The sequence below is a fragment of the Ictidomys tridecemlineatus genome, chromosome 2 (genome assembly GCF_052094955.1).
Source record: "Ictidomys tridecemlineatus isolate mIctTri1 chromosome 2, mIctTri1.hap1, whole genome shotgun sequence".
NCBI lineage: Eukaryota > Metazoa > Chordata > Mammalia > Rodentia > Sciuridae > Ictidomys > Ictidomys tridecemlineatus.
In genome coordinates this window covers 147,045,449-147,057,781 of record NC_135478.1, presented here as the reverse complement: position 1 = coordinate 147,057,781, position 12,333 = coordinate 147,045,449, and the positions used below count along the sequence as shown (strand labels likewise).

The following is a 12,333-nucleotide window of genomic DNA, read 5'->3' as shown; positions in this document are numbered from 1 at the left end:
TTTGCCCTCTTGTAACCCTGAAAAATAAACTGCTATTAACAAAAATCCCAGTATTCATTCAAGCAATCAAGAGAAAATCTCTGCTTTGCACTGAAGCTCAGTCAGTGATCCAGATATAAATATGAAAGCAATGAAATGTATTGCTTTAACAAAAATTCTCTCATTTTGTTTTTTTTTCTGTCAGTAAAAATGATAGGAATTTTAAAAACTTCATTTTAATCTTTACAAATGCACAATACGGATTTATCAGATGAGGGAGGAAGTACAGGTTGTATGGAGAGGCTGGCTTGAGATTTACAATTAATATTATGTACACTGACAACAAATGAGCCATCCATGGGTATAAACTGTAATGCATAAAATACAACCAATACTATTTGGCAATAGAAAGGAAGGAATTACTAATATGAAACAATGTGGGTGAATCTCAAAAACTAACTGATCATGAGAACATAGACACAGAAGAACATGTCCTGGGCTGGGGCTGTAGCTCAGTGGTAGAGTGCCTCCCTCGCACGTGTGAGGCACTGGGTTCGATCCTCAGCACCACATAAACATAAAGATATTGTGTCCAACTACAAATAAAAAAATATTTAAAAAAATAACATTTTCTGTGTGGTTTCATTTTCAGACATGTACAATTCACCTGGGGTGAAAACAACCTGAACAGCGGTTGCCTCTTGAGGGTGAGGAAGGAGGACTGAAGCACAAGGGAACCTTCTGGGGCAATGGGAATGTTGTCTGTCTTGGTCTGGGTTTTGTCTGCATTGACATGCACGTTTCACTTCTGTCTGAAATTCTCAAATTGCATAAATTTAAATTTAATTTTCAAATTACTTCAGGTATGCATATGTTACCATATGTAGATCATAAAAAAAAATGAAAAAAAAAATCAAAAAATATTTTATGGCCTTCTGATGAGCTCTCTTTCCCAAGAATTGGCCAATTGCATGTTGATCTGCTATCTGAGCCAGCTGAGGAAATAGGGACTTTTAACACAGAAGCCTGGGGGCAAAGGTGTAACATGAGGCAAGATATAAGTCAAGCATTTGGGTTGCCTGCTCGCCATATTATGCATTACTTTATTGAATCAAACTTGCCTAAAATATAGGCAGTATAAGCACATTCCATGAATACTTTTTTTAGATTTCTTATTTATCCACAATATATTTTAATCGGAAAATTGTGGAATATATTAGCCCCTATTCCTTTAAATCAATGCTTCAAACAGCTTGCTTTTTTTCCCCTGACTAATCCCCATGAATTCTTTTTGTTTAAGAAAGAAAAAGCCTATTAAAAAATAAAAATAATTCATCTCTATTTATGTATTGTACTATGCATTACAAATTATATACATCTATAAATTTCTTTCCATCACACAATTGCTATGTACTTTTATACAATTGAAGTGTACACTATCAAAGTGTTGTGGAGACTCCATTAGTCTCTCTCTCAACCCTGTAAGCCACACAGAGGTCCACAGTATAGTTGTAAGTGAGGTTGCCTAGAAACTGAAATATATATAGGGGTGGGTGTTATATATATATATATATATATATATATATATATATATTTTTTTTTTTTTTTCTCTTGGTACTGGGGATTGGATTGAACCTAAGGGTGCCTTGCCACAGAGCTACATCCTCAGTCCTCTTTATTTTTTAGTCTGAGACAGGGTCTGGCTAAGTTTCCAACACTGGCCTTGAACTTGTGATCCTTCTGCCGCAGTCCCCCAAGTCACTGGGATTGCAGAAATGTGCCACCATGCCTTGCTTTGAAGTGTTTTTTTTTTTTTTTTGAAGGCTAAAATAATTCTGAAATTATTCATGGCATACACTCTTATCCTAATATTATTTCTCTCCTTTTTGGGAACAAGAATCATGATTATTTTTATTATTTCATCTGCTCATATTTATTACTTTCCTAAAGTCTTAATCCTCTCCTTGAGACACCCCAGTTGGTTGCTATGGAAATGATTACTTTGCCAGAAACATAGAATTATGACTTGCAGTAAAGAATAAGCAGACAGAAGCAAATGAACTCTTGGAAAATAACTCAGTTCTACTAAAGCCAAAATAAGACTGACACTGTTAAAACTGTGAGGCAGTAACTTACCTTGAAATGTTCTCATGTAATTATTAGATTCATGGATGAAGAATTTATAGTTTGAACACATTTTGGGACACTAAGATATGCCAGTGTTAAAGTTTATCCTTGAATATAAAGTTTATAACCTTACAGTTCAACACTAGTAATTTGATATTAGCAATGATCATTTAACTTTTCCTGTCATATCCAAAAAGTACACATAATACTCTTCTTCAAGTTCAGCTATTTAAATACCTGTGTACTCCTTTCTAATGTATTTCTAAATACAATTTGATAAAAAATTAATTAATAGTATATAATTATGTCTGCATATTATGTAATAAAATATTTCTATTTTCCTATCAAATAGAAATATTTTTGTTATTGCATATATTCATTTTCATATTTCTACATTCTCTGAATATTTACAATTTCCAAATTACATTTGAGAAACTTCATATCCTGATTTTAAATAGTTGAATACTTATATTGTATCCAAAATTTTTTGCCATGATAAATAAAATGTCAAGAATGTCTTGATAGAGGTCTTGTCAAGAAACTCTCTGGAATTCATTTAGAGGAGTTGGGTCCAGTGTAAAGAGTGTGAAAATTTGACTGTAACACACAGCCCTAAATATTAAGAGTTTGTTGAATGAGTGGATCTCCTCACCTATCCTTACTTTACGCCAGGTAATATTTATAACTCTGACAAGACAAGGAAACTAGGACAAGAAGTTTCAAGAATTTTAGGGAAGAAAGCAAATCTTGCATAGACTGAGGTCCAGACAAGGTAAGTGGCCTGACTCTGGCCTGCTTGGGAAGAGCATGTTCAGAAACCTGACCTTCCCCTTTCCATTTAATGTTCCTTTACACTACGTCCCAGAGAAGGCCCTGAGGGAAGCCAGCATGTTCCAAACTCCCTTTGTTTGTTAGTTTTTAATTTTTGTGTCCTTTTTTTTTCTTCCAAACATAATTTTAGACATTTATGGAAAGATGCAAAATACAGCAAAATAGCACATTAAGGTAAAAAAAAACAATCAACTGAAAGAGTAAGTATGCATAAGCAAATAAAATCATCTCCAAAATGCACATTTAAGGTCATATGGAGTTGGAAAAAATGTGACCCCATTTGATTCAGAGCTTCTTCCAGGCCAAAGGGAAATTCACCCCAGCACCTGAGGCACAGTGTCTGTGAGATAGGAATGCTCCAGTTGCCTGAGGGAAGAACAGCGCTTTCTGTCGCTGAGTCTGTGTCTTAGAGCCCCTGAAGCTGCTACATGTTGCTAAGTCATGCTTCCGTTTCAGCTCCAGGGCTGTCAAGCTTCCCTGTTGTGACAGATGCTGCCACTGAAATAGGATGGATTTATAACGCTGTTCCCAGGAGCGACTCCCACTTGATGACTGAATTTTGATGACTGCCACCAGGTGGGCAGTAACAGTCCTGATGGGAGAACTTAGGTGAAAAGACCTGAGATTCCAAATGCACGCTCCATTTGAATTCAATTAAAATACATTTTTACTGTGATGCAAGACAAAAAAAAGTAATTGATTTTCAATAATTTCCTGATTATCAAAGAAATACATAACACAGTCTTCTGGTAGAAAATAGAAATTTTAAAGAAAAGAAATTTCACTGTAAGTTCACTGTTTCTAAACCTCTTAGTTTATTTCTCTCCACAGTTATGGTTTTGTTTTTGTGTGTACATATATGTATGTGTATGACATGTATCTGTATGCGTGTATGTAGTTTCAGTCAGTGATGGACCACATATATAATAAGATCATGTTGCCTAATGATGTAGCCAGTTTAGTTGTATGAGTATTCTGTGATGTCCACACAAAGATGAAATCACCTAATGATATATTTCTTGGAAAATATCCCATCATTAAATGACTCATGACTGCATGTGTGTGTGTGTGTGTGTGTGTGTGTGTGTGTGTGTTGCATATGGATGTATCTACCTCCATTTATATTCAACTATATCCATCCATCTATCTATATATATAGGCTGGATATATATATATATATATATATATATATATATATATATATATATATATATATATATATATATATAGAGAGAGAGAGAGAGAGAGAGAGAGAGAGAGAGAGAGAGGGAGAGGGAAACAGACTTCAAGAAAAGCAAAAGGGACAAGAGACAGGCTGAAAGGTACTAAACCATAACTAAACCATAACTATAGGGGTTTGATAGGGTCTCTTTGGCCTCATTCAAGGGATACAAAGGACTTGGGTTAAGGTCTCCAATCTCCTTCATGTGGCACTCTCTCAATTTTTCTAAGACTCATATCCCTCATAAAATATTGTGATTTTTTGATGTTTGGTTTCCACACGTGCTATATATGTATAATATATATTATATTATATATATTATATATATAATTATATAATAATACTATTATATGTGTTTAAATAATATTTCATGTGTTTCAATAATGCTATTATATGTGTTTCTTAAAATCTTATGAATATAAATATTTGTTCTATTAACATGTTCCTGAGCCATTTGAAATTGCTATAGATTCTTTTACCTTTTTCTGTTGTTGTTGTTTTTCATCTTAATGCTTAACTAAGTTTTCTTCTAATTGTAAGATTTTTGTTCTCTATGGAGCTTTTCTCAGAATGAAACATTTCCTGCAAATGATGACACATCACTGACTCTTCATTAGCAGATAGGTTTTCAAAAAATCAGTAATATAGTGATTATTTCTAGCTATGAATAGTATGCCAAAACTCTTTTTTCTGCTCATTAAATTTTGTGAATCAGCTTTTTTGTCTATAGCTATTATTTTCATTATCCTTTATCGGATATGTACATGTGACCCTTGGTAGAATTAAAGAAAAATAAGCCAACAATAACAACAACAACAACAACAACAAAAGGGAGTGGGAATTGATCTTTCTCTTTAATCCTGAATAAGAAAATGAAATTATCTCCAAAATGCACATTTAAGCATCATATGAGTTGGAAAAAGATGTTAATTTTTTAATCCTGGCTTTCCTGGTCCCATCCTTTCTTTCCCCTTCAGTCTTGTATCTGCCCTTACCAGAGGATAGAACCAGCAGGTGTGGAGTTAGCTGTCTCCTTCTAAATTGTACAATGTTTTCCAATTTACAAGGGACACTACTATGGTATATAGAATTGGCCCAGAATTTTATTTCATTTTATTTCATAAGAGATGCGAACTTGCTGCGTTGCCCAGGCTGGTTTCAAATTCATAAGCTCAAATGCTTATGCTTTGTGCTTCAGCCTCCTGTGTAGCTGGGACTACAGGTGTGCACCTGGCTTACCTACCATTTATTCTCCTTAAAAGTACTGTAAGTCTGATGCAAGAATTTGAGAACAGTAAAAAGCATAACTTAAAAAAAAAATCCAACCTACCCAGCACTCTACCCCATGTAACCTCTGTCTTATTTGAATTTCCCCAGGAAAATTCTGAGACAAGGTCTCCTGGGCAGGTTGTTTCTTTGGGGAAGTGCTTCCATGAAATCAGAGTGGAGGATTAGGGAGGAGGAGTAAAATGCAATTCAGAGGTGCTTTGTCTAATTGTTCACCACTCTGGGTAACCAGGTCTAGATCTCCCTGGGTACCACCTGAGGAGACACATACCATGTGCCTCAGACTGTGCACTCAAGAGATGGAAGAAGTGAAGTTGTCCAGAAGTGTGCTAGTACCTTCTTGGCCCAGCTTGGTGCAGCCTATCATGCACCTCTCATGCCAGTTTTGTGCTCAGTAATATCAAGTTGGTGGCTTGAAACTGACTACAATAAGGTTATTTAAACAGTAAAAATGGCAAACACCACAAATTAGGGCTATTTATGGTTGTAAAGCATTTGCTGGCATACCCTCTGAAATATTTATCCACTAGCTCCCTTTCTTCATAAGTCAAGGAGTCACCCCATGGGACCTGAACCCCCTTGGTCTTCTAACTCTGCTCAGACAGTATAGATGCCCCACAGGACAATGAGAACCTCCTCCTAGCTGAAGCAAGATGCTATCATCTTAGGTCTATGCAATTTCCTCCTGCAGCAACTACAGAGATGAAAAAGTTGTGGGGGAGAGCTAAGGCCAGGAGGAAACTTCTGCAAGCACTGCTAATGCTTTGACAGTCATCTTTCTTATATGTCTATGTGCGCACACATAGAAGCATTCTATTTTGAACTTTGGTATCATACCAACCCTGCTCCGTCTCCTTCTCAGCCCTTTTTGTTTATTTAACAAAAAATGAAAATTTTCTATATGAGCATAAATAGGACTTCACTGGTTGCAAGTTATTAGATATACCATATAGTGTTTTACTGATCTTCTACTGCTGCACACCTAGGTTGTTGACAATTTCATGCTAGCATGTGTATGTATATATACACATATATATACCTTTATATACATATCTATAAATCTCATGAAGTGGAGTTACTGGGTCAGAGGGCATGCATTTTTTTTGTTGTTTTTAGTTATACCTAACAATAGAACAATATTATACATACATAGAGTATAACTTCCCATTCTTTGGTTGTACATGATGTACAACATGGTCGTATATTCCCGTATGAACATAGGAAAGTTATGTCTGATTCATTCTACTGTTTTTCCTATTCCCATACCTTCTCCCTTCCCTTCATTCCCCTTGTCTAATTCAGTGAATTTCTATTCTTCCCTCCAACCCCACTTATTGTGTGTTAGCATCCACATATCAGAGAGAACATTCGGCCTTTGGTTTTGGGGATTGATTTTTTTCACTTAGCACGATAGTCTCCAGTTCCATCCATTTCCTGACAAAGGGCATGTATACTTTTAAGATTTTTAAAAAATGTATTGCCTCGCCCATAGTATACGTATCAAGAAAGCCCATACCTTATGATCTTTTGAAGTCCCTTAATTCTCTCATTTAATACAAAATAAATTTATATTCTGATACAGAAATATAAATGGCTCTTGTTGGATTAGCATAAAGTGCAAAAAATAAACAGATTACCACTCCCTGAATAGTACATTCTTATGAAAACAAAACAAAACCATTTTACCTTAATAATCCATGAAGAGAAATAATTTCTTTCATATTTATGACCCAAATGAACAATTGATAAATTTTTTGGACTTTAAAACTTAAGTAAGACATTCCTATAACTGCTATTAATCAGCAGCCTTAGGTATATTGCCCTCATGTATCTTTAGGCCCAAGAAATCTTTTGTCCGTATATCTATTCTCCATAGCTCTTTTATCTGGACGAGAGTATGATGCAGATGACAAATGATTCATTGTTCTGGGAGCAAAGTAATATCATTCCAGAACAAAAGGAAAGAGAAAAAGAGTAATAAAGATTGTTCTGATATTTTTGAATTTGGTTTTATTTGATTCTTCAACACTGTTCCAATCTATCATACTTTATTTTATTCCATTTTCCTCGTCAGATATTTAATGAAAAAATAATATTTGATATCTTGCATATGTGTTGGGCTAGAAGACATTGTTACCATATTCAATTCTATTGCTAAGAGATTAGAAAATGCAAAATCACTGTCACTGAAGCAAATGGGGTTTCTGAAGTCTTCAAGTTCAAAATAAACCACACATGCTGAGTGTCTTTCCTGTTTTAATTGTGATGCTTGGCTCCAGAGAAAGTGTAGTGAACCATCCATACAGATACCATCCCTATCTTCATAGAACCTGCAATTACAAATCATACTCTGAAACAAATGCCCAAACTTGTGATCTCCCAGAGTTCCGTTGCCTTCTCAGATGTTAAACAACTTCTTTATGTCATTTCCTTTCTGAACAATGAAGGTCCTGGCACTGGCTTAACTTTTTTATGAGGAAAAGCTCATAAAATTAATTTGCCAAATTTAATCACAATTCAAGGACAACTTATTTTTATAGCAGAAAGCAACAAAGTAACAGGAAGAACAAACACAACTATCTTAATTGATATCAACCATTTCTATGGTTTTTTAATTGAATGTCCCCAAAGGCTTATGTGATAAAGACTTTGCACCCTACTCCACCCTCCCATTGGGACGATGGGAGGCAGTGGAACTTTTAGGGGGTGGAGTTTAGTGGGAGGTTCTTGGGTTATTGGGAGTTGTGTTCTCAATGGAGTTTGTGGAACCATGGCTCTTTCCTTGTTTCCTATCTCGATGAGGTAAGTCATCTGCTCTGTCACATGCTCACTGTCATTGCCATCTGGTGCACCCACAAGGGGCTCAAAGTGGTGAGTCTGTCCAATCTGGGACTGGAATCTACAAACCTGTGGGACAAAATAAAACTTTTCTCTTTATAAATTAATTATCTCAGGTATTTCTCTACGGTGGCTGAAAGCTGACTAACATAACCATATTCTTAGTGGTTACCATTTCTGGCCACTTTATTTATACATAGAGATCCTCTGGAAAGCTCAGCTACTAGCATCACAGGACTGTCAGTGACCATGAATCCTAATAGGTCCATATCAGCTGGTCCAGGTAAAGCTGTGGAGTAACAGCTGCCAATCATTGGTGCACCTCATGGTGGGAGTGTATAGTAGGGCAAAACCACTTAAAGTAGAGAGACTGGATGAGCTAGGGTCCTAAAATCCTCCTCTGAGATACAATTCTTAATGACCTAAAGATGTCTCACAAGGGCCTACCTTCAAGGGTTCCACAACTTACAAATATTACCATCCAACTTGCCAATATTGCCATCCTGAAAACCAAAACTTTCATACACAGGCCTTTGGGGGTCAGTTAAGATCCAAACTCTAACACCTTGGTTGGAATGCTTTCTTAGTCTTAGTTTCTTCAACTACAAAATGAGGATAATGGTATCTATAATGAAAGATGCTATCTATTTTATGTCATTTAATCAATTTGTCATGAGGAGTAGATATAATAATGTATGCAAAATAGATGGACCACATAAATGCTCAATTAATATCGGCTGTGGTCAGATTGCAAGAGTGCTTGTGAATTCTGCCAAAGAGCATTTCTTGACTTGTTTTCCTCTCTTTCAAATTATATTCAACAGGATTTCGAGCTGAGTCTGAACCCCAATAATTTAGAATGCTAATGGAGAAATATGGAATAGCAGATTAATAATGATTTAAAAAATCCCAACTTCAGTTCATTCTTCTAGAGTAAAATCATGAGATTTTGGTTTGCATTAGAATCATTCAGGAAACTCCTTTCTATATTCATTTATTCATTTGCTTATGAATGCAAACTATGGCAAGCCATATATTCTCCATTGGAAATATGTTTTTGTTTATTTCTGAATTTTGTCAACCTTTTATTAAGTGATACAAGGAGCACAAATTTGGAGGAAAACACTAAAAATATGGAATATTTTACAAATTCATGGGTCATCCTGGCACAGGGGCCAGGCTAATCTTGTTCCAGTTTTAGAATACGTGTTGCCAAAGGGAGAACAGGAAACATGTTTTTAAATGTAAAATCTGGGGCATGTTCCTAAGAAATTCTGATTCAGAAGATCTTTGGCAGGTCCTAGAGAATCTACATTTTTTCTAAAACTTTCTAGGTCATTCTGAGGCCAGGCAGCTGTGGGAGGCTTTGAGAAACAAATCTAGAGAGAGTGTGCCTTGATTTCCACTTTGAGAAAGTCCTGTTTGGGAAATTTCTTAATAGGCTATTCGGTAATGCAAAGGGAAAGTAAAACTCCTTTCAGAAGTGCGCAGATTGTAGACAATGGACAGCTAAATTGATTGGCAAAGTGAAATCTTGGCAGTGTGTTTCTTTTAGGAAATACTTCTTTGTTCTTAATATAGATTTAGATTACTTTGAATCTGCACATCATTTGCTTCTTAAAGAGTTACTCTCCTTGTGCCAGGAGAGCTGGTGCTGGGGATTGATTTTCTCTTTACTGGCCATCCTAGGGTGGGCCTTGGAGTCCAAAGCCCACAACTGTAGTTCCACGTGTGACCCCCTCCTAGGGTTATTTCAGACACAAAGTATTCCCAAACATGGGGAAGGTTCTAGGTCTGCCTGGGTTCTGATGCTCTGTGTTGTTGGCGATAAGGGGTGGATTTCTTGAAGGTCAGGGCTCCCTGGATGGTTACCCATCCAGAAGGCAAAAGATCTTGAACTTCAAAGTCCTCACTCAAGCACTGGCTGGGGATTGGACTCTGGGAGAAGAAACCTGGCCTAGAATTATCATATCGGGGAAGGCACTGTTCACCTCAAAATGGTGGCAACATGGCCAGAGACCAATAGGCCACTGGTCTTTGGAAGGATATTTTCTATGATTGTCACATCCAGTTGGAATTGAAATCTTCACCATTAGTTGTTTTTTTTTTTTTTTTTACTTGTTTCTTTTTGTTATTTCCAATCCTCCAATAAAGATGGGCACATTGAGCAGATTTTTCAATTCTACAAATGTTGAATATCTGCTGCCTTCAGCGAGTTCGGGAAACAAGCATCCTTTCTAATGTTAGCTTCTAAGGTTGGAGAGGATTTAAGAAATAAGATTGTGTACAAAACTGAACTCGCTTGTCTGAAGAAGGCTGCACAAAGCTTCTACACTCCTTCCGAGCACCTAATAAGATTTGCTTGGGCTCTAGAAAGGTCTGAGCACTTAACTCATCTTGAGGGTAACCAACGGATAGAAAATTATTTTTAATTTGGGTTCACTCAGTACACATTTTTTTTTTAACGCCCTGGAGAATTTACATATTGAATTCTAAAATATATAAAAGAAATTCAACTCTTTGCAGCTAACAACACTGGCTCCTACTGAAAAGTATAAGTAGAAACTGCCTGATCAGTTTTGGTGAAAGAGAGAATTGTTTATAATTAGCAATTACTTTTTTAGCATCCAAATAGCTGTCTGTTTGCTCTCCTTAGATAAATTCACATCACTCACCATCTTATTTTAATTTAAGAAAAATTTCTTTCCATTACAGATATAATATAAACTCCTATTAAAAATTTGGAAACTAAAAATAAAGAGAAGGGGAAGAATTTCTCCATAGTCTCACCTGCAAATACATTGCGATGTATTTTCTTCCTTTTAAGGTATTCATTTTTCCATAGTTGCAATTACATGGTACACATGAAATTACATATGCTGGTTTCTTTAAAATCTGTGTTTAAAATATCTGCTAACTATATGACGCAGGAAAAATACCACTTAGAGATTTATCCTCCGGAGACACTGTATTTTTCTTTAAAATTTTGGTGCATTTCCTTCTGTCCTCTTCCTTCAACTTGTACTTCTCCTTCTTCATTTTAATTTACTTATTTTATTTGCAGTTGGAAATATGCTGTATTAAAGTTTGGTTAAGAGACAGGAACACATGTGAAGAAGCTTAGTGACAGGTCATGTGTGTTACCTAGTGGATTAATCATCTTTTCTCAGGACTCTCAGTATGACTTTTAAAAGTGCAGAAAACCATCATTTGTGGCAGAGAGAGAGAGAGAGAAAAAAAAAAGCATCATTATGTTGCACTATGTCATTCTGCTTTTGTGCAGGGAAAATACCTTTGAAAAGTAATTCCTCTGGTTCATTTTCTTCATGGAGTGACCAGTGGAGCTATTAATAGCAAGTGCTGGAAGAGAACACTATTCATTACTGTTTTAAGTGGCCATTAAACATGCAAAAGATTTCCTCTGAACTGAAAGTTGAAGGATATGGCTCAACAAGCCCATTTCCTGGCACTGGAATGCAGACAGGAGCCACAGCAGAAGCCACAGTGGCCTGTAGGGCCACACTTTGGCTCCAACCCAGTGGGAGCTCTGCATTTCTGTTCCCTACGTGAGTAGCTGAGGACTTCTCTGGCCTTTTAGCTACAGCAACTTCTTTTTGAAGCTTTTAATTTTCATCTATGTATTGATCACCTGAATATATTTTCTAGAAATCTCAAGTAGGATATAAGGATGATTCACTTTCTGAGACATCATATACTTGAGAATGACTTATTACCTCCTCCATCCGAGGAGCATCCTCCTCTGAAAGTTCAGAATCTGAAACGTCCCCAAATATGAAACTTTTGAGCACTGACTTGACACCAGAAGTGGAAAATTCCACGTCTGACCTCATGTGAGGCCAAAATGCAGGTGCACTAAGAACATTGTATAAAATGATCTTCAGGCTATGTGTATAAAGGCATGTATGAAATAAATGGATGTTGTCTTTAGACTTGGGTTCAATCCTCAAGCAATCTTATTATGTACATGCAAATATTCCAGAATTCCCCAAGTTCCAAAATCCAAAAAACTTTTGGATAAGAACCTCAAC

The 12,333-nt window shown here is 36.2% G+C and overlaps 1 pseudogene; it reads right to left on the bottom strand.

Moving 5' to 3' along the window:
• Positions 1-9,411: 9,411 nt before the first annotated feature.
• LOC120892078 (U6 spliceosomal RNA) lies at positions 9,412-9,511 on the bottom strand (annotated as a pseudogene).
• Positions 9,512-12,333: the final 2,822 nt, after the last annotated feature.